Source organism: Meriones unguiculatus, chromosome 2 (genome assembly GCF_030254825.1).
Source record: "Meriones unguiculatus strain TT.TT164.6M chromosome 2, Bangor_MerUng_6.1, whole genome shotgun sequence".
NCBI lineage: Eukaryota > Metazoa > Chordata > Mammalia > Rodentia > Muridae > Meriones > Meriones unguiculatus.
Window position 1 is genome coordinate 50,995,183 of NC_083350.1, and position 23,704 is coordinate 51,018,886.

Here is a 23,704-nt window from a genome sequence, read left to right on the forward strand (position 1 = left end):
AAAAGGTTCTATGTTCTCCAAATTATTTTGAGGTTAGATATTATTATATTTTACATACATACAGAATCAAAAGATGACTCCAGATATAAATACAGATATCAAAGGTGAATTCAAGCTAGACATTATATGCATAACTTTAATCCCAGCGCTTGGAAGGCAAAAGAGGTGAATCTGCATGTAGAAAGCCAGTTTGGTATAAGTATCAAGTGCTAAGTCAGCCATGGGTACATAGTAAAACACTGTTTCAAACAAATGAATTCATCACTAGGTTAATAAGCACATGGCACAGACTATATAATCATAGGATTTTCATCAGTATGAATTCTCTTTTGTATATTAAGACTATTTTTCTTTCTTTGACTAAGAATTTATTGAGGACTGTTTATATCATGAATTTTTAATGCTGAAGAGGCACAATTTATTCAAAGTGCTTCTTTTGAGTTTTATATCACTTTTTGCTAAAATCAATTATTTAATTAAATACACCATATTCGTGTTTTCTCTCCTTTATGAATTCTCTTATGTTGAGCAAAATGATAGCAATTTGTTTTCATTTGCTCTGGTTAAATTTAAAATAAATTTAATGAAATCATGTATGGGAGTTCTTGAGCACCACCATATGTCATTGTTTTTGGAAGTTATAGAAATTTTAGGAGGTAGACCTTAGCTGAAGAAAGTAGTTTCTGAGTATAGGGTCATAAGACACATTTCCTTGGCTCCTATTATAATCTCAATCAACTTCATATTCACTATAACGTAAACATCTCTGTTCTTATAGATACCCCTAACACCACAATAGGCCCAATGACCACAAAGTTAACCCTCTAATACCATGAACCCAGATAAAATTATCCTCTTCATGATTTTTATGTAAGGTATTTGGTTACATGAAGAAAATTTAACTAACACTTCTCTCAACTGTTTTTATGGTAAGATTTATCATCAGTATGAATTCTCTTTTGTATATTAAGATTTCTCTTATTTTTTGACTAAAGGCTTTCTTTGTGTACTGTATGCATACATAGTTTACATATGTATAAATCCACTGATACATCCTAGAGTTTGGCTTATATCCAGAAACTTTTCCAAATTTCTAATATATATAAAGACCTCTACAATATAAATATTAAGATTCTAAGTCACTTATTAGTGTTCTTTAATAGTCTTGTCAATTTGCTCATGTTTATAATGAATTTCAAACCAAATATAAATGTTAAAAATTTATCAAGTTGATCAAACACAGTTAGGGCTTTATTGCACTTTTATATTTTATAATAATATAAGAAAAATATCAGTATGAGTTCTCTGGAACATAATGCCAAAATAAATTTTAAATTTAAATTTTAAATTTATATTGCTTACATTCATCAGGTTCTCAACAGTATGAGTTCTCTATTAATCAAGTTGTAAACAAAGAATAGAAACAGTTAAATATTCAACATACTAAACACTTTATCAACAATAAAAGTTAATTAAGGCTTGGGGAGGACCCAGTTATATATGAAGACTTTCTTGTATTGTTTACAATCATAGAATTTTCCAAATGTGTAAATACTATGATGTTTAATAAATTATCCACATTTCATGAAAACATTACTGAATTTTTATGCCCGTGAGTCTTTTTATCAGTATGAATTCTCTACTACATAATAAAAATTTAATCCTGAACATCTATACACATTATAGTCATTGCTTTTCTCACTAGTACAACTATTTTAATATTTAGTAAGTTATCACATACAATAAAGGATTTCCCATATTGTTATCATTCACAGCAATACCCAGTATGAACCCTCTTATTTTCAGAAAAAAATTCAACTACTTCAAAAGAAGTCTCACATTCTTCTTTTCATAAGTTTTCTTTCCCCGTATGAATTCTCATATACTATTTATAACGATAACATTTTTCTTACATTCTGGTATTTATGGCTTCTCACAAAAATAAATATGTTATTGTTTGGTAAATAATAATTAACCAGTCTGGTAAAGATTGGTAAAATATAATGATGCTTTAAAATTATTTGCTGTCTTTGTGGGGTTTTTTTCACCAGTATGAGTTCTCTGATGTTGAATAAATTATTATCGACTATTACAGATTCATATTCATTATTATCACAATATTTTTAAACATAATACATTTTTCTCTCAGTTTTAGCAGAATCTGGTACATATTACATACACAGACATTCCACTATGAATTACATAAAAGAACATAGAATATTTATAAATGGTCATAGAATATTATAGAGGGTAATATAAAGTAACGCCTTCCTTCTGAATCATGTTCATACAATTTCAATCATTTCTCTCTTTTTTGAAGTTAGAGTCTTCCTACATATCCTAAGTTGGAATTGAACTTCTGGTCCTTCTCTCTCGTTATCCCAAATGCTGAGGTTATAAGTATGCCCTATCACATACCTGATTTAAAAATGTGTATCAGTTACTTTTCAATTTCTGTGATAAAATGCCATGGCCAATGAAACTTATAAAAGAAAGGTTTTAACTGGGTTTCAGAGAGTTAGAGTCTAGAATGATTAAGCAAAAGCATAACAGCAGGAACAGTCATCTGTAAAAAGCAGGCAGAGAACACAATGTAAATAGTGTGAGTCTATTGAAACCTCAAAGCTCACACTCATTGAAACATCTCCAAAAGGCCATAGGTCCTAATTCTTCCCAAACAGTTCCAACAACCAAAAAGAAAGCATTCAAATATATGAGCCTTTAAATGCCATTCAACTACCATATTAAAACTACCACAACATGGAAGCCTTATAGTCAAACATTATTTCTTAAGTTGTGTTTTTAGTTACTGGTTGACACATTTACTGTCTACTCTCCAGAATGATAGGCTCAAAGAGTCTTGGTAATCTGTATGACTCTCCTCTTAATTAAACACATTATCAGTTGCATTCATTTGTAAGTATTTGTATTCATTTTCATGCCTATTTACCATACATGTGGTGGCTCAAAATAACTAATCCAGTCTCTCACAGTTCTAGAGGTAAAATTTATGAAATCAATATGTTAATAAGGCTATTAATTTGGGAAGCACAAGAGGAGATTACGTCCCTTATCATCTCCAGATTCTATTGATCATCAGTATTTCTTATGACTATATCACTTCATTCTAAGGATCCATTTTACATAGCTTTCTACTCACTCTGTATCATTTTTTGCCCTTATAAGAATACTTATCATTAGATTTAGTGAACATCTTTGTAGTTCAATATGATTCCATCTTAATATCCTTAACATAATTACATATATAAATTCCCTTTTCCTCTTAGGTAACATTTTTAAAGTATATTAGGGGATGGACAAACCTTGTTGAGGATTGCCATTTGTGAAGTTTGAACATTAAATAAGATTCAGTAGTTCTTATTTTACTAATTCTTTTTTTAAAATAATGTGTAGTACAGCTTGATATCAGGTATGGCAATACCTCCAGAAGTTCATTTATTGTACATAATTATTTTATCTATCCTGAGGTATTTTTTTCTTTCATATGAAGTTGAAGATTGATCTTTCAAGTTTTGTAAAGAATTGTGAGGGAATTTTGATTGGGAATTACATTGAATCTGTAGACTGTTTTCAGCAAGATGGCCATTTTTACTATGTCAATCCTATCAATCCACAAGCTTGGGAGATCTTTCCATCTTCTGACATCTTTTTTTATTTCTTTCTTCAAAGACTTGAATTTCTTGTCATATAAGTCTTTCACTTCCTTGGTTAGAATTACTCAAAGATGTTATATATTATTTGTGGGTATTATGAAGGATATTGTTTTTTAAATTTCTTTATCAGCCCATTTATCTCCTCTATAAAAGAGCATTACTGATTTTTGATGAGTTAATTTTGTATCCAGACACTTTACTGAAGGTGTTTTTCAGCTGTAGGAGTTCTCTGATAGAATTTTGGGGGTCACTTATGTGTCTGCAAATAGCAATTCTTCAATTTCTTTCTGTCAAACTAGTATCCCCTTGATCTCCATCAGTTGCCTTATTATTTTAGTTAGGATTTCATGCACTATGTTGAATAGATACAGGGAGAGTAGGCAGCCTTTTCTTGTCCCTAATTTTAATGGGATTGTTTTAAATTTCTCTCCACTTAGTTTGATGTTGGCTATTGGCTTTCTATATATTGTTCATTGTGTTTAGGTACATGCCTTGTATACCTTATCTCTCTAAGACTTTTAACATGAAAGAGTGTTGGGTTTTGTCAAAAATATTTTTCAGCACTTCATAATATTATCATGTGATTTTTTTAAAGTTTGCTTATATGATATATTACTTTGATGGGTTTTCATATGTTGAACCATTCTCCACTCCTAGGATGAAGCCTGCTTGATCTTGGTGAATGGGATGTGGAGAGTTCTCAGTGAAAAACATGTTTTCATCCTGACCATCATCTGGAGACAGGGATAGACAGGATGTTTTACCAAGCCCACTTCCTTTTTTGTGTGTGAGGATCACACAGACAAGTGATCAAGGTAAACAAATTTGTTGTCTTTATGAATCCCTTCATTGTATCGAGGTGCTTTGCTCTGAATATAAAAAGGAATTGTGGAATAAACCAGGTGTGACAGTTTCTACTGGCAGCCCTCTCAAACCAATCTTGTGTGTAGTGTGTTATTTTTTATTTTATTTATTTTATTTTCTTTATTTCCCACCCAGGAACTGTTTGACTCTATTGGCCAGTTTGGCACCTGAATGGGGACTTGAGATGCAAGGAAGCAGTGAAGGACACTGTGGTGTTGGCGAGCTCAGATTATAAACTAAAGAGAAAAGGTCATGGTGAGTAAAATTTGAGAGTAAAAACAGAACAAAGCAGTAGCCTCATGCTTTTTGTGTGGAATTTAATTAGAAAGTCTGTATGTGTGGCACAGGACTGAGAGAGTGAAATTTTCAGGGTTAGAGAGAAAAAGGAAAGTAAGATGGGAGGCTTCGGGACAAAATGAAATTAAACCTTCGGCTCCTCCCAAAAAGTTATATGTCCCTAATAATGATAATAATTTCTTGTTAGGAGAAGACTTTGAGGATGACCTACATACTGATGAGGTTGCAGAATTGGAGGAAGAAGCAGCTATTCTAAGAGACACCTCTGACTTAGGCTAGGAATGTTAAAAAACTTGAGCCTTGGCAAAAAGAAATTTAAAAGTTGGAATGTGGCTTGGAGGAAATAAACAGAAAAATTGGAGAATTAACCGCTAGGGAAAATGAGGCTCAATACCCTGCTCCAAATCCCTCATTGGTTGCATGCTTGGACCCTCCTCCTGGGGTTATAATGCAAAAGACAAGTGGACACTTTCCTTTGTCGACTGTACAAGCAACTGTGTCCCCTTTACAAGCTTCTTAACAACAAACTAAGCAAAACGGAGAAGATATAATTGAGTTTTATGATTTTCCAGTTCTAGAGCAACCTAATGGACAGGGTAATATGGTGAGAATCTATACTCTTATACCTTTTAAACAATTAAAAGAATAGAAAATTGAATGTGCTCAGTATTGTCCTACAGTACCTTTTAGTCAAGCTCTGTTAGAGTCCTTGTCTACTGAGGTCCTCTGACCAGAGGACTGGAGGCAATTAGCAAGAGCATGGTTACCAGGAGGAGATTATTTATTATGGAAGTCAGAATTTGAAGAGCAGTGTCAAGTTATAGTTGAACTCAATCAAGCACAAGGAGTTCCTATAACTTATGACATGCTTGTTAGGGAAGGAATCTACAAGGAAACAGTACAGCAATTCGATTTTGATGTAGCCGTTTATGCTCAAATAAGTGCTGCTGCCCAAAAGGCCTGGAATAAACTTCCACAACCCGGTAGACAGGTGGAGGATTTGTCTAAAATTTGTCAGGGACCTGATGAATTGTTTCAAGATTTTGTAGCAAGATGAATGCAAGCAGCAAGCAGATTGTAGGAGACACAAATTCTGGATTACTATTAGTAAAACAATTGGCCTACGAAAATGCTAACAGTGCCTGCCAAGCACCTTTTGGAAGAAAGGAAATATTTCTGACTATATTAGGTTATGTTCTGACATCAGGCCATCTTATACTCAAGGAGTGGCTCTGGCTGCCACCCTAAGAGGGAAGACTCTTAAAGAGGTATTATTTCAGCAACAGAAAGACCCAAAGAATGGAGTTGGTTTGGTTGTGGGCAAGTGGGACATCAAAGAAAAAATTTCCTAATGCTGTAAAAAAGAAGGGAATCAAAAGGAACCTGGTCTATGCCCAAGATGTAAAAGAGAAAAGCATTGAGCTAATGAACGTAAGTCTAAAAGAGATGCTGCATCTCTTTTAAAAGGAAACACTTTAATGCAGGGAACCTGAAAAAGGGACCAGCCCCAGGCCCTGCAACAATGTTATGGGGTGCTACAGAACTTCATCCCTCAACAAGGAAGTCATTCAGGACCTCTGTATTATTATTCCAGGCCTTTTGGGCAGCAGCACTTATTTGAGCATAAACGGCTACATCAAAATCGAATTGCTGTACTGTTTCCTTGTAGATTCCTTCCCTAACAAGCATGTCATAAGTTATAGGAACTCCTTGTGCTTGATTGAGTTCAACTATAACTTGACACTGCTCTTCAAATTCTGACTTCCATAATAAATAATCTCCTCCTGGTAACCATGCTCTTGCTAATTGCCTCCAGTCCCCTGGTCAGAGGACCTCACAGGTAGCACAGGACTGGACCTCAGTTCCTCCACCTATACAGTATTAACTCCTTAAATGGGGATGCAGGCCCCTACCTACAAGAGTTTATGGTCCATTACCTAAGGAGACTATAGGATTATTACTAGGAAGAAGTAGTACAAGTATGTAGGGAATTTTAGTAGCTCCCAAGGTAATTGATGCTGATTATGAAGGGAAAATAAAAATTATGAAACACTCTCCAAATGGAATTTCTGTAATAAAACAAGGTCAATTAATATCGTTTCCCCAAATTTAGACAAAAAAAAATGCAAGTAAGGAGAGGAGAGGAGATGCAGGTTTTGGATCCTCTGATACTTATTGGATACTTATTGGGGCTATTGGCCCCAATCAACTTGAACTAGTGTTACAAATTAATGGAAGAAAATGTACAGGGTTATTGGATACAGGAGCTGATGTCTCTGTCTTAACTGCTGATCAGTGGCCTATGCATTGGCCTAAACAATCCTCTATTACACAATTACAAGGGATAGGACAAAGCCAATGTCCTGAATAACGTAGTGATGAATTAACTTGGAAGGATAAGGAAGGACAAGGGGGAAACTTTAAACCATATATTGTTCCTGGTCTTTCTTAATCTGTGGTGCAGAGATGTAATGAGTAACATAGGAGTGTACCTTTACAGTCCGAGTAAAGTAGTTACGAATCAGATGCTCTATAAAGGTGTTGATAAAAATGTTCTTGTGGGATGAATACAATTTACCCTTGTTCATTAACATGCTGATTTCTCTACCCCACTTTCTGGTTTCAGTCCATACATGGCACTGTGATGTTTATTCTAAGCATCACCTATCTCTAATTCCTGTAACATGCCACCATTTGTTCTCTGTAATTGACAATGAAACAAGCAGCTAGTGCTGAGCAATGGAGAAAATAGGGTTGGACATCCTGGTCTAGAGGGGAGGAGAAAGGAAATTATTTGGAAGAGTCGGAGAGCAGAGATCAACAAGAGAGGATTTGGAACCAGAAGAAGGGATGAAATGGACCTAAGATATGACTAAAAGCAAGTATAATGTGGGAAATCTGAATGGAAGGAAACTATGCAGGCTTGAAGATTTAGGATGGAGTAACTATTGCCCTACATTGTGCTCCAGGTTAAGTAAATAAATTCTAGTCTCTGTGTGGTGAGTTGGGTATACAGCTGGTTTAGGAATAACCACTGTTTAATTAAAAGATAAATCAATATTAAAGTTTAACCTTCAACAACAAATGGTGCCCAATGTGAGGCAGAATTTACAGTAATCCAGCAAGAGCTTACATAGAAAGTAAAACTATAGAACAGTTATTCAATTCTGTTCCTTAAAAACAAAGCAAAGGCAGTTCCTAAACTAGGCTCTCATATATTCCTGATTAGACAGACCTCCTGCAGAGTAGCAAGGCCTCCAGAAGACTGCAGAAAAACAAAAATTGATATATACAAACCCTAGAGAGGCAGTTTTTTTTTTTTTAGATAGAAAAGAAAAAGTGGCTTTTTGACAAGGCCAGAAAGCAAAATCCCTTTGAGGGGGGTTCTTGCAAGTCTGAGGAGTAAATATTTGTGGACCCAATAATTCCCCAGAGTGAGGAAGGGGTCAGGATCCAGTGAGGGAAGCAGAAAAAATTCTTCTCCCTGGAAGCAGGAGCCAGAGACAGAGAAGCCTCAAGCATCTGAACTGGTAAGGTCTGAAAGGGAAGCTGGGTCTAAGAAAATAAAGTCCTTAAGGAATGGTTTTGAGATTTAAAAAGAAATGCAGATCCTGTTTAGTGCCATCCTGGAACAAGATCATGCAGTGGCTGATGTGCTCCATTTTACAGATTTTGGAGAACTGAAATACATGCACCATGCCATAGAGTCATATTCATAATTCCAGTGAGCTTTTACCTTAAATGCTGGAGAGCATGATTCTAATGCTACACATTTGTAAGAGATGGTGAATGTTTTGGAGATGCTCGTGAAAACTGGGATAGTGTTTCAGCATGTATCTCCATTGGAATTCAATAATATTTTAGATATTATGACATGAAACCTATTACAGATATAACTTATAATCCTACAGGTCAAACAGTTATGAAAATATCTGTTGGTATAATGTTCTTTTAAAATGTATACACCTTACTTTTGTTCATTCAAATGCTGATATCTCCTCCCATTCTCTGGTTTCAATCCGGATATTGCATTGTGATACTCATTCTAAGCATCCTGTATCACATTTGTGTAAACAGGCCAAAATAAAGCAACTAGCTACAATGTTTTGCAGTGGCAGGATCCAGAGGACAGGAAAGAGAGGAGGAGAGAAAGGAAATGAGTGGGAGGAGAAAGGGGAGAGGAGAGCTTGGAGAGCAGAGCTAGAGAAGATCTTGGAATGATGTGTAGAGATGGACTGGACATAGTATATCACTAAAAGCAAATATAATGTGGGTGAATCTAAATGTTAGGAAACTATGAAGGCTTAGAGGTTTAGGAGGAAGTAACTATTACCCAGCATTGTATTCTAGGTTAACTAAATAAATCCCAGTGTCTGTGTGGTGATTTGGGTATACAGCTGTTCATGATTAACAGCAATGTTACCAGAAGATATATCAATAGTAAATATTAATCACTGCTTACATCAATATCAAACAGTAATTTTTAAAAAAAATGGTCATAAACCAGAAGGGAAATGTAATATCTCCCCAAAATAGATCAAATAATGATTTATCAATTTTAAAATGTTTAAATGAGATAAGTACCATACCTGCTAAGACACAGTGGAATTTAGAAAGGACTGCTGAATTAGAGCAGCATAAAAAGGTCCTAATTCCAAAATGGAGAACAGGGAATATGTTACACTGAGATAGAGGTTTTGCATATGTTCATATAGGAGAAGAGACATTATGGGTTCCAGCAAAATTAATAAAAATCAGAAATGACAGAGGAAGACTACCTGAAGATCTTGGCCACACACAAGAATAGAGAATTCAAGAAGACTAAACAGAAGAGGTAGCATAGATTGATGATCCCTTCACATGGGAACAACTCTAAAACTGAGACATAAAAATGTCTCCAGCCAGATCTTCAACAATACCTGGCCAATAAATCCTTGACTACAATATCCTCAAAATTTGTTATGCCATTCTTTTAATTCGCATAGATAAAACTGGTTTACAGTTTAGTTTAATCATGCACATCTCATACATTTATAATTTTAGAACTGTTTAATGCTTGTGAGAAATTATATGTTTGCAGAACAAAAGACCAGACCCTGGAGACGCTGGATCTAACCTGACAGAATTCATTCTTCCAGCATGCTGAGACACTGACACATCTGTTCTAGCATCTTGCATGTTCCAGCATTCTGCTTGTTCCTTCCTCAACTGTTTCAATTGTTGTTTCTCATCAAAGCCTGCTCCCAAAAGAGCTTTGAAGAAAGCTACTAATCTCAATTGGTCCAGCATTTTAGACTGTTCCAGACAGGGCTTCTATTAAGCCTGAAATTTCTCAACATTCAAAGACTGGACCACAAATGTTAATGCTTACTTCATTAGCCATTTTTCCCAATTTTTTTTGGGCTCCCAAACAGGATTTCTGTGTCTCCAAAAAGTCAGATAGAAAAAATTCATGAGAACGACATCCCTTTAAAGGGGGTTGGGTAGGTTTTTGGTTGTTTTCTGTGGCTATGAATGATTATTTTAATTGGGAGATGGATATAAATTAGTAATGATCTTATTCAATGAGAAAACAAGGCTAGATGCAGGGATTTCTCTCTTTTTTTTTCTTTTCTCTTTCTTTCATAGATAAGGAGAAGGGGTTGATGTCCAAGTGGGTTACATAGTAATGGGAAGAGGGACTGCCTCTGACATAATCTGATTGGCCTGCTCTTTGATCACCTCCCCTGAGGGGGAGCAGCCTTACCAGGCCACAGAAGATGACAATGCAGCCACTTCTGATGAGAAGTGATAGTCTAAGATCAGAAAGAAGGAGAGGAAGACCTCCCTTATCAGTGGACTTGGGGAGGGGCATGCATTCAGAAAGGGGAAGAAGGGTGGGATTGGGAGGGGAGGAGGGAGGGGCTTATGGGGGGATACAAAATGAATAAAGTGTAATTAATAATAATAATAATAAAAGAAAAAATGAGGAAGAAAGAAAGAAAGAAAGAAAGAAAGAAAGAAAGAAAGAAAGAAAGAAAGAAAGAAAGAAAGAAAGAAAGAAAGGGGGATAAAGGGATATCTTAGAGGAATAATAAGATAAAGGGTAGATTATTGAATCTACTCAATTTAAGGTTTTATTTGTTATTCTTAAATAAGATTATTTTTAACTCTGGTATAGCATTTTGTATATTGATGCAAAACTAAGCCTATTTTTAATACATTGGTAAATTTTAGTGTATTGATACAAATTCAAGGTTACTTCCAATACTTTTAAACTGCTATTACAAACTATTAAGGGGATTAGATAATTGTTAATTGTTAGTTAATAAACTCATAGTCATGTCAGACACTAGTCTAATTTATCACAGGAGTATACATCCTAGCTTTAACAGATAGCTATGATTTTGTAGACAGGTCGCTTACATAAAGATAGGTAAGTTTTCAAAAACTGCAGAGACCTACAGAATATGGCATTTAAAATGTCATTATTTTAAAGATTCTTTGGCAATGAGTCAGGTCACTCCTAGCAGCACCCCAAAGAGGATAATTATCATAGAAAAACCTCCATATGGAGATGGCTTCAAATGTGGCAAATAAGCTTATTAAGCAAAAAGAAAATGCCCTCATTTCACAACAGACAGAATTCTGCCAAAAATGGGCAAGCTTAAAGGCAGGACAAATTGACTGCCGAACTCTGCCAAGATAGGGTAAGCAAGTCCTAAATAGTTCCTGCTTCACATGTATGTCTGTCAAATATTCTGAGCCAGAAGACTGAAGATGATGCTCCAACGTTATAGAGAGTTATGGGTGACTGTTCAAGCAGCAAACTGTCTGACATTTTTTTTTTTATTTTTTGGAAGCTACTAACATGCACTTCCTATTTACTCCCGTAACTAATTTTATTCCTTCTCAAGCCTCTGGTGGGGTTGAAGACCAAATAGTTATAGTTCCACATTTAAGCTTAAATTGTTTAGAATTTAAGAAAATGTTTTCATAAAGGTACTACCAATAAAAATTAATTTCAGTATAGAACTCTAAAGTTGTCAAGAGATGATAGATAATCAAATACTTTCTCCTGAGTTGCCAAATGCACATGAACTGGACATTGCACATGTAAATCTTACTTAATAGTTTTCATAAATTTTATAACTTTTATTGTATTAAAAAGGAGTCTTTTATTGGACTTACAGGAGGAAATTTTGGTATAACGTTCTTGTGGAATGTATACAATTTTCCCTTGTTCATTCAAATGTTGATTTCTCTACTCCATTATCTGGTTTCAATCCGGACATTGCATTGTGATGTTTATTCTAAGCATCACCTGTCTTGGGTTTGTGTAAATGTGCCACCATTTGTTCTCCGTAATTGTCAATTAAACAACCAGCCAGTGGAGAGAATAGAGTTGGACATCCTGGTCTAGAGAGGAGGAGAAAGAAGCCAGTGGGAAGAATGTGAGAGCAGATATGGGCAGGAGAAGACATCAAACTATGAGGACAGATGAACTGGACCTAACCTATGACTAAAAGCAAGTATAATGGGTAGGTAACTATGCAGTCTTGGAAGTTTAGAATGGAGTTACTATTGCCCTGCATTGTGCTCTAGATTAAATAAATAAATCCTAGTCTTTGTGTGGTGTTTTGGGTGTACAGCTGGTTTAGGAATAACCTCTGCCTAACCAAAAGATATATCAATAATAAATATTAATAGTCAACAACCAGAGGCTGATCCTTTGTCAAAAAGGGAACTTACTAAAAAAGCTCATGATGCTTTGCAAAAGATAGAATTAGCTTTTGAAAAACAACATTTTCAATATATAGATTATTCAAAAAAATTGGGTGCATATATTTTGGCTACTGTTCATACTCCAACTGCTGTATTGTGACAAGAAGGACCATTATTATGGTTGTACTTGCCTGTGTCTTCTGTGAGTTCTAACACCAAATTATGAATCATTGGCTAGTTTAGTTCAAATGGCTCACATAGAAACTCACAAGTATCTTGGTAGAGACCCCTCCTTAATTGGAGTTCCTTTCCCAAACAACAAATAGACTGGTTATTCCAAAATGCAGATTGTTGGGCCATAGCTTTTGCTCATTATTTAGGACATATTGACAATCATTATCCAAAAGATAAATTACTTCAATTTGTCAATGAGCATACTTTTGTATTTCCTAAAAAAAAATTTTAAACAAGAGCCTCAAGTTCCAAGAGTATTCACAGATGGATCCTCAAATGAAAAAGCTGTATATGTATTGCAGGGACAAACTTTTGTTTTGCAAACATTACCAGCCTCAGCTCAAGTTATAGAATTATGAGCTGTAGCTGCAGTCTTCAAAAATATGTCTACTACTCTTTCAACTTATACACTGATAGCATTATATAGCAAAGGTGTTGCAAGTCCTAGAGATTGTAACATATGTTGGTACAACTAATAAACAAATACAAGTTATATTTTAAAATATACAACAAAGTATCCAGAGCCATGTGCAGCCTTATAATATAGAGCATATTAGAGCTCATTCAGGACTTGCTGGACCTCTAACTTTAGGGAATGATTTAGCAGATCAAGCCACAGGCTTGGTTGGATTAACTCAACAAGAATTGGCTCAACAAGCCATGCCTTACACCATCAAAATTGTCAGAGTACAAGAAAGCAATTTAATATTACCAGAGAAGCTGCTAGACAAATTGTAAGATTATGTTCTTCTTGTCCTGAACATTTTAATTTACCTCAATATGGTAAATTCCAATCACTTGTGGCAAAGGGATGTAACTCATATCCCAGAATTTGGAAAACTAAAATATGTTCATGTAACAATTGATACTTTTTCAGGATTCATTATGGCAAATCCCTTAGCAGGAGAAGCCACCAAACATGTTATAAAGTATTGCTTAAAATGTTTTGTGACAGCAGGAGTAGCCATTCTAATATCTAATGAAATAGATTTTCAACCAAAATTAATCAAAAGATATGGTGAAGGTCATTTCATACTAATTGAAGGAAAATTCCACCAAGAAGACATCATAATATTATGAACATCTATGCCCCAAATACAAGGACAACCACATTTGTAAAAGAAACATTAAAAAAAAAACTGAAATCACATATAAATTCCCACACATTAATAGTGGGAGACTACAACACCCCACTCTCAACAAACGACAGGTCAACAAAACAGAAATTAAACAAAGAAACAATGACTCTGACAGTGGTGATGAATCAAATGGACCTAACAGACATCTACAGACCCTTTCACCCAAACACAAAAGAACTTACCTTCTTCTCAGCAGCTCATGGAACCTTCTCCAAAATAGACCATATAGCTGGTCACAAAGAAAGCCTCAACAGATACAAGAATGGCTGTTTGACTCCTGCCTTCTTGAAATCTCTGATGCATATTGTGCCTTGCATGGTACAGTGAGTTTCCATCCCTGGACCACAGGTGCTGTTTTGAGCTTTGTAGAGGTTTATTCAACCGTCTAGATTTGGCAAGTTATGCATATGAGAACTTGCCTCGTGCTACTGTCCTCCCACTTTTTAGAATTTCCTTGAGAATACCCTGCTTTGCGATTTTCACTGAAACTACTTCCTCCCCCTCCCAAGTTGCCCATTCTTACTCTTTATAATCTGTAACCTAAAGTACAATAAACCGAGACTTGATCAGAATTCTGTCTTGTCTCCATTCTTTGCATCTCCTGTTCCAGCCCATTCCCACACCCATCTCCAGGTTCTACACTGACAGTCCTGTGAGTCAGGACACAAGAAGATTGAAAAAAAATCCCTTGTATCTTATCTGATCACCATAGACTAAAGCTGGACCTCAACAATAACAGAAATAGCAAAAAGCCTACACACACATGGAAACTAAACAACTTGCTACTCAATGACAGCTGGGTCAAGATAGGAATAAAGAAAGAAAGAAATTATTAGACTTCCTAGAATTCAATGAAAATGAAGGCACGTCATACCCAAATTTATGAGACACAATAAAAGCAGAGGAAAATTCATAACACTAAGTGCCTTCAAAAAGAAATTTGAAACAGCTCATACCAGCAATGTAAAGGCTAACCTGAAAGCCCTAGGAAAAAAAAAGTAGACCTACATAAGAGAAGTAGATGGCTGGAAATAATCAAACTCAGGCCTGAAATCAATAAATTAGAATCAAATAAAACAATTCAAAGAATCAGTGAAACCAAGAGCTGGTTCTTTGAGAAAATCAACAAGATCGACAAACCCTTAGCCAAACTAACTAAAAGTCAGAGACACCATCCAAATCAACAAGATCAGAAATGAAAAGGGGGACATAACAACAGACACTGAGAAAATCCAAACAATCATTAAGTCTTACTTCAAAAGCCTATATGCCACAAAATTTAAAAATCTAAATGAAATGGACAATTTTCTTGATCTATTCCACTTGCCAAAGCTGAATCAAGACCAGGTAAATCAATTAAATAGTCCTATATCCCCTAAGGAAATAGAAGTGGTCATCAAAAGTCTCCCATCCAAAAAAAAAGCCCAGGGACAGATGGTTTCAGCTCAGAATTCTACCAGACCTTCAAAGAAGAGCTAACACCAATACTCTTAAAACTATTCCACAAAATAGAACCAGAAGGAATATTACCAAACTCATTCTATGAAGCCACAGTCACCTTGATACCTAAACCTCACAAAGACCCAAAAAACATTGATGCAAAAATACTCAATAAAATTCCCACAAACCGAATCCAAGAATCACATCAAAGATATCATCCAGGTATGCAGGAGTGATTCAATATATGGAAATCAATGTAATCAATGTAATGCACTATATAAACAAACTGAAAGAAAAAAAACACATGATGATCCCCTTAGAAGCTGAAAATTCATTTGATAAAATAAAAAATTCATTTATGTTTAAAGTCCTGGAGAGATTAGGGATACAAGGTGCTTACCTAAACGTAGTAAATGTAATATGTAGCAAGCCTATAACCAACATCAAGCTAAACAGAAAGAAACTTACATCAATCCCACTGAAATCAGGACAAGTCAAGGCTGCCCACTTACCTAAACATAATAAAGGCAAAATACAGCAAGCCTATAGCCAACATCAAACTAAATGGAGAGAAACTTAAATCAATCCCACTGAAGTCAGGGACAAGGCAAGGTTGCCCACTCTCTTCATATCTCTTCAACATAGTACTTGAAGTTCTTGTTAAAGAAATAAGACAATTAAAGGAAATAAAGGGGATTCAGTTCAGAAAGAAGAAGTCAAAGTATCACTATTTGCAGATGATATGATAGCATACATGAGTGACCCCAAAAGTTCTACCAAGAAACTCCTACAGCTGATAAACACCTTCAGCAAAGTAGCTGGATATAAAATCAACTCCAAAAAAAAATCAGTAGCCCTCCTGTATACAAAAGACAAAAGGCTGAGAAAGAAATTAGGAAAACAACACCCTTCACAACAGCCTCAAAGGACATAAAGTACCTTGGTGTAACTCTAACCAAGCAAGTCAAAGATTTGTATGAAAAAAACTTTCAGTCTTTGAAGAAAGAAATAGAAGAAGATATCAGAAGATGGAAAGATCTCCCATGCTCATGGCTTGGCAGGATTAACATAGTAAAAATAGCCATCTTACCAAAAGCAATCTACAGATTCAATGCAATTCAAATCACCGACAAAATTCTTTACAGACCTTGAAAGAAAAATTGTCAACTTCATATGGAATAACAAGAAGCCCAGAATCACTAAAACAATCCTCTACAATAAAAGATCTTCTGGGGGTATCCCGATCCCTGATTTCAAGCTGTACTATAGAGCAACAGTAATAATTAAGAATTATTTAATTATTCTTGGTACTGATTAAGAAACAGAATGGCAGATCAATGGAATCAAATACATGATCCAGAAATAAACCCACACACTTATGGACACCTGATTTTTGACAAAGATGCCAAAACTATACAACAGAGAAAAGATAGCATCTTCAACAAATGGTGCTGGTCTAACTGGATGTAAAAAAATGTACATGTAGAAAAATGCAAATAGATCCATACTTATCACCCTGCACAAAACTAAAGCCCAAGTGGATCAAACACCTCAATATAAAAACAGACACACTAAACCTGCTAGAGTAAAAAGTGGAGAAGAGCCTTGAACTCATTGGCACAGGAGACAAAATTCCTGAATAGAACACCAACAGCACAGGCTCTAAGATCAACAATCAATACATGGGACCTTATAAAACTGAAAAACTTCTGTACAGCAAAGGACACTGTTGTCAGGACAAAACGACAGCCTACAGATTGGGAAAGGATCTTCACCAATCCTATATCTGACAGAGGGCTAATATCCAGAATATATAAAGAACATAAGAAATAAAACAGCAACAAATCAATTAATCCAATTTTTTAAAAAATGGGATACAGAGCTAAACAGAGAATTCTCAATAGAGGAACATGAAATGGCAGAGAAACACTTAAAGAAATGCCCAACATCCTTAGTCATCAGGGAAATGCAAATCAAAATGACCCCGAGACTTCACCTTACACCCATAAGAATGGCTAAGATAAAAAACTCAAGTGACAACACATGCTGGAGAGGATGTGGAGAAATAGGAAACCTACTCCATTGCTAGTGGGAATGTAACCTTGTACAACCATTTTGGAAATCAATCTGGCACTTTCTCAGACAATTAGGAATAGTGCCACCTCAAGATCCAGCTATACCACCTCCAGGCATATATCAAAAAAATATGCACAAGAATGCAACAAGAATATTTGCTCAACCATGTTCATAGCAGCTTTATTTGTAACAGCCAGAAGCTGGAAACAACCCAGATGTCCCTCAGTTGAGGAATGGATGCAGAAATTGTGGCATATTTGCACAATGGAATACTACTCAGCAATTAAAAACAGGGAAATCATGAAATTTGCAGGCAAATGGTGGGAACTAGAAAAGATGATCCTGAGTGTGGTATACCAGAAGCAGAAAGACACACATAATATATACTCACTTATAAGTGGATATTAGACATATAATATAGAATAATCATACTAAAATCTGTATACCTAAGGAAGATAATCAAGAAGGATGACCCTTCTTGATAAGATGCTGGGTAAGATGCTCAATCTTCATTCAGAGAGTCAAATGGGACATCGAAAGAGGGAGAAAATAGGGAACAGGACAGGAGCCTACCACAGAGGGCCTCTGAAAGACTTTACCAAGCAGGGTATCAAAACATATGCTGAGACTCACAGCCAAGCTTTGGGCAGAGTACAGGGAATCTTATGAAAAAAGGGGGAGATGGAAAAACCTGGAGGGAACAGGAGCTCCACAAGGAGAGCAACAGAAACAAAAAATCTAGGCACAGAGGTCTTATGTGAGACTGATACTCCAAACAAGGACCATGCTTGGAGATAACCTAGAACCCCCGCACTGATGTAGCCCATGGCAGTTCAGTGTCCAAGAGGGTTCCCCAGTAATAGGAACAGGGACTGTCTCTGACCTGAACTCAGGGGCTGGCTCTTTGATCACCTCCACCTGAGGGGGGAGCAGCCTTACCAGTCCACAGAGGAAGACAATGAAGCCAGTCCTGATGAGACCTGATAGACTATGATCAGATGGAAGGGTAGGAGGACTTCTCCTATCATTGGACTGGGGTAGGGGCATAGGAGCTTGAGATCATGGATGAGATACCTCCCAACAATCTGTTGTTGTACAGAATTGTTTTCTCTATTCAGGGTTTTTTGTTTTTCTTTGAAAGCTTTGTTTGTTTCCTCTTTATTTGCCTCCATTTTGTGGTTATTTCTTTGAGAGCTTTGTTCATTTCCTCTTTACTTGCTTCCATTTTTGTGGCTATTTCTTTGAGAGATTTATTTGGTTCCTCTTTAATTGCCTCTATTTGTGTGGCTATTTCTCTGAGAGATTTGTTTGTTTCCTCTTTATGTACCTCTAATGACTGGATAAGCATAACTTTAAAGTCATTTTCCTGTGTTTCCGGTGAATTGAAATATCCATTGATTTTAGGGGTTGCTGGTGAAGCCATAATGTCCTGATTTTTGTTGGGTGTGTTCTTATACCGACCTCTAGCCATCTGCTTATCTGTAACCTTCACTGTTTGTTCCTGGAGTCTGTACCTCAGACTCGGTCCATCTTTCTCTGGTGTCTGGAGTATTCTTCAGGAAGATGAGAGAGGTCCACTGGTTTGAGAGTGTGCGTTGGTGTTTCAGCTATACCTAACGGAAGAAGATCCACTGGCGCAGATGCACAATTGCAGGCAAGCAAGCACGCACGCATACGTGGAATTGTGTCTTGAAGGAGAGGGTGCTAGAGAGTGTAGATACTTGGAATGTGGGGAGGGGGTGCAGGCACAGGACAGGGAGGAGACGATGGTGCTGTTCGCAGGCCCAGTTTTCAGGCACTGTTCACAGGTGCAATGTGCATGTGCAGATTTCCTGAATACCTCAGTGGTCTACAGGCCAGTCATACTGTCCTTCTGGTATTCAGATCTGTCTGGGCTCCGGGAGTGGTTTGCCTGGACTTCACTGGTAGACTAGCAGAGCAGGGGCTTCAGTGTTGAGAATACTGTCCCAAAGATCCTTCTGTTGCCCACAATGGGGCTGTCAGTGGTAGGGATCCAATGTCTGGCTGCTATCGTAGAGGGATCCTGGATCTGGGGCTCTGGAAGCACTCACTTGAAGATGCACTCACTCTCTAGCAGAGCCATTTGAAAAGCACAGGGGTTCCCCCTGTTCTCTACTCTCAGATTTGATCCTGCTGGAGAATGCAAGTGTAGGCGATCCTGTCACTCAGTGGTGCTACAGCCACAGAACTTGGGGGCTGGTATTGCGGTCCATTGGGAGTCTAGCCACCATGGCAGAACTAGGAGGCCACTGGAACATATGCCTTCTGGAAGGCCCTGGGAAGCCATGGATCTGGTTGACCCGGTGGAGCCACAGGCACTGCTCTCTTTGCAAGGAGCCTTGGGCACTGAACTCTGTGGCAGGAGCTGTGAGCCACCTCTGCCGCCTCTGCCTCCACCAAGGAGGGAATTAGAGAGGTCCATCAAGGGGAAGTGCCTGAAGATCGAGTCCCCAGGAGAAGTCCGCAGAGAAGTCCGCCATTGACCTGAGTCCAAATGGTCTTAGCTCACAGTTTGTTCCTTTTCTCCCAGGAAGCCTCAATGTCAATGTTCTGGGTTCAGCTGCCCCTCCACTCACCAATTTCAGATCCTCTGCCCCTCAGATACCGCGCATGCTGGTCACCGCCATCTTGGATCCATTGTGCTTTTTTTTTTTTTTTTGATGGGGGGATCAGATACAATAACTTATTCTTCACCTTAGAAGGAATATCTCTGCATGCCCCACACTTACAAATTTTGCTGAAGTAGAAGTCCCTTGAATTTTGGTTGGACTTATTTCTCATTCTCTGATGCACATATGTGTTACTGTCTTAATATTATATTGCCTTGGCAGCTCTTTAAAACGAAAACATATATTAGGCTTGTTTACATTTTCAGAGGTTTAGTCCATTGTCTTCGTGGCAGGAAGCATGGCAGTATGAAGGCAGACATAGTGGTGGAGAAGTAGTTGGGAGTTCTATATCCTGATCTACAGGGAGCCTGGCTTGAGCTCTTGAATTCTCAAGGCCTACCTCCAGTGATACACTTTATCTGACAAGGACACACCCACACCAACAAGGACACACTTCCTAATCCTTCTAAATAGTGTCAATCTCTGATGAATAAGCATTCAAATATATGAGCCTATTGAGTCCATTATTATTCAAACCACCACAGTTCACAGTTCGAAATGAGTACTACCTTCTGTACACTTGCTTCAATCAGCATGATGTCTTCAACATAGTGGACCAATGTGATAAAGAGACAATCAAGATCCCTTTGAACTAAGTTATGACACAGTGCTGGAGAGTTAATATATCCTCGAGGTAGAGCTATAGCAGTATACTGCTGGCCTTGACAACTGAAAGCAAATTGCTTCTGGTGGTCCTGACAGACAAATACTGAGAAACAGGCATTTGTTAGATCAATAGCTGCATATACCAGAAGATGTGCTAATCTGCTCAAGTAAGGACAGTGTATCTGGTACAGCAGCTGCAACTGGAGTTATTACCTGATTGAGTTTTCAATAGTCAGCTGTCATTCTCCACAATCCATCTGTCTTTTCCCTGGCTGGATAGAAGAGTCTAAGGGAGACATGGTGGAAACCACCCTTCTGCATCTTTCAAGTCCTTGATGGTGGTACTAATTTCTGCAGTTCCTCCAGAGATGTGAATTGTTTTTGAGTCACTATTTTGCCTGGCATAGGCAACTCTAAAGGCTTCCATTCATCCTTCCAACCATAACTGCCCTCACTCCACCAGAGAGCCAAATGTATGAATTCTTCTGACTTCTAAGTATATCTACCCAATTATATATTATGGAACTGGGGAAGTAACCACAGCATGAGTTTGAGAACCCACTGGACCTAGTATGAGTTGAACTTCAGCCAAAACTCCCTTAATAACCTGACTTCTATAAGATTTCACTTAACTGGAGAGCCACAATGTTGCTTACGGTCCATAATCATCATCAATTCAGAACCAGTATCCAACAGTCCCTGGGAAGTCTGATTGTTTTCCTCAGTGTACAGTTTCCTTTGTAAAATGTCACAAGTATCTCTGGGGAAAGGATAATAGTAAAATTCTTAGGTATTTTATCAAGGTCCTTTTTCAGGGAAACCTTGCTGTCCATTCAAGGGGTTCTGGGTCTGCAAATTGACTGTAACCTGAAAATTTGGTTCATGGGCTGAGATTCCAGTTTGTGTGATCCAACATAATTTTTTCATTTGCTTGAAAATTGTTCTGCTCATGCAGATAAAAATAATGCAGTAGACTTTTTATCTATTTCATTCCTGGAAATAGCAGGATCGATTAGCTAGTACCAAAGGTCCCTATGTGTCATGCCACCATAAAATTCACCTTGCCTTTGCCGACCATTGTGGGTCAGGCCATTATGGGCATTGCTTTGTCTGTGCTGGCCATTATGATAACTATGATCACGTTGACTTTGATAAGCCAGTGCTCTTTCTACTTTGCAGCCTAATCAAACCCATTTAATTCATCTAACTAAGCAGCAGCATCTCCAACCCTAAGGCCTGTCACAAGAAAAGCAGAACAACAAGGCTCTTCAAATGTACTGGTGCTCCTCTTTATTAATCTTAGAGGATTAATAAAGAATGTGTCTTCTGGACCTTCCCATTTTGAAGGATTAGGTTTTACCCAGCATACCCTCCCACTCTACCATTGTAGTTTCCATGAGTTTTAAAATACCTTCATCAACGATAAGCCAAAGGATGTCAGGCATTTCCAACTCTTTTCAGTCTGCCATCTTTTATCAAATGTTTCAGCCAATCATTTGAACTAACTTTTGATGCCTTTTTTAAAAAAATTGTGTTAACTTCCATATTAAATATGTAATCCCTATTCAATGGGCGCAAATCAATAAACGCAATCTGATACAGTGTTATTTAAGGGTATAAGGATGTTCCCCTGAAAAGTCATTCTTACATGTATTCCCCAGACCTCTGCTTGAATGAATTACCAAACTCATTAAGCTCTTTAGTAGTTTAACATACCTCCTCACAGACTGTACTTTTTAATCTCCCTTCTAGGATCCTTCTAACTTTAAGTCTGGTTAAAGATCTAGAGGCAATTGTTGATGGGCCTTGAGGCATATTAGTATTGTCTTCCCTGGCCTATTCTTCAGAGAAAGTCACTGCTGGTTTAGCAGACAATGAAGGATTAATTTTCTCAGTCAAAGGCAGAAAAGGTAATATTTCAGGGTTGGGGGTAGGGGTATGTTTTATTTTATAATTTTAATTTTTTAAATTTATTCATTATATATTCTGATTGAAGCCCCTTCCCTCAACTCCTTCCAGACCCACCCTCTCCCCTTCTCCCCCTTTATCCCCTTCCCCTAGTCCACTGAAGGTGGAAGTTCTCCTCTTCTGCCATCTGCCCATAGCTTATCAAGTCTCATCAGGACTGCCTTGTTCCTCTTCTTTTGTCGCCTGGTAAAACCACATCTCCAGACACAAGTGAGCAAAGAGCAGGCAATCATATTCATGACAGAGGCAACCCCTGCTCCTCTTACTCAGTGGCGCATAAGGAGATGAGCTGCCAATAGGCTACATCTGAACAGAGGTTCTAGGTCCTCTGCATGCATGGCACTTGGTTGGTGCATTTTAGTCTCTGTAGGTCCCCCAGGGTCCAGGGATTTGGGCTTTGTTGGTCTCCATGTGGAGTTCCTGTCTCCTCTGGGTTCTTCTGTACCCTTCTTCTTCCATAAGACTCCCTGCACTCTACCCAAAATTTGGCTGTGAGTCTGAGCAACTGCTTCAATCCCCTGATGGGCAGAGCCTTTCGGAGGACATCTGTGGTAGGCTCACATTCTGTTCCCTCTCTTCCACTGCTTCATTGTCTATCTTGTTTGTCCTTCTGAAAGAAAATTAAGCATCCTCCCTGAGGTCCTCTTTGTTATTTAGCTTCTTTGGGTATGTGGATTTTAGTATAGTTATCCTATAGTACATGGCTAAAATCTGTTTATAAGTGAGTATATACCATGTGTGTCTTTCAACTTCTGGGTTACCTTACTCAGGATGGTCTTTTCTAGTTCTATCTATTTGCCTGCAAATTTGATGATTTCCTTGTTTTTAATATCTGAGTAGTATTCCATTGCATAAGTGTACAATTTCTGTATCCATTCCTCTGTTGAGGGACATCTAGGTTGTTTCCAGATTCTGGATATTACAAATAAATTTGCTATGAACATAGTTGAGCAAATGGCCTTGTTGAATGGTGTTGCATCTTTTTTTCCATTGGACAATTTTGGCATCTTTG

The 23,704-nt window shown here is 37.4% G+C and overlaps 1 long non-coding RNA gene across 1 annotated transcript in view; it reads left to right on the forward strand.

Moving 5' to 3' along the window:
* Positions 1-23,704, forward strand: part of LOC132652337 (uncharacterized) — an 83,256-nt gene that overhangs the window by 54,436 nt on the left and 5,116 nt on the right. The window contains exons 2-3 of the long non-coding RNA XR_009589836.1: positions 4,332-4,489; positions 4,674-4,793. This is a non-coding gene — a long non-coding RNA (uncharacterized LOC132652337). The remainder of the gene's footprint in view (positions 1-4,331; positions 4,490-4,673; positions 4,794-23,704) is intronic.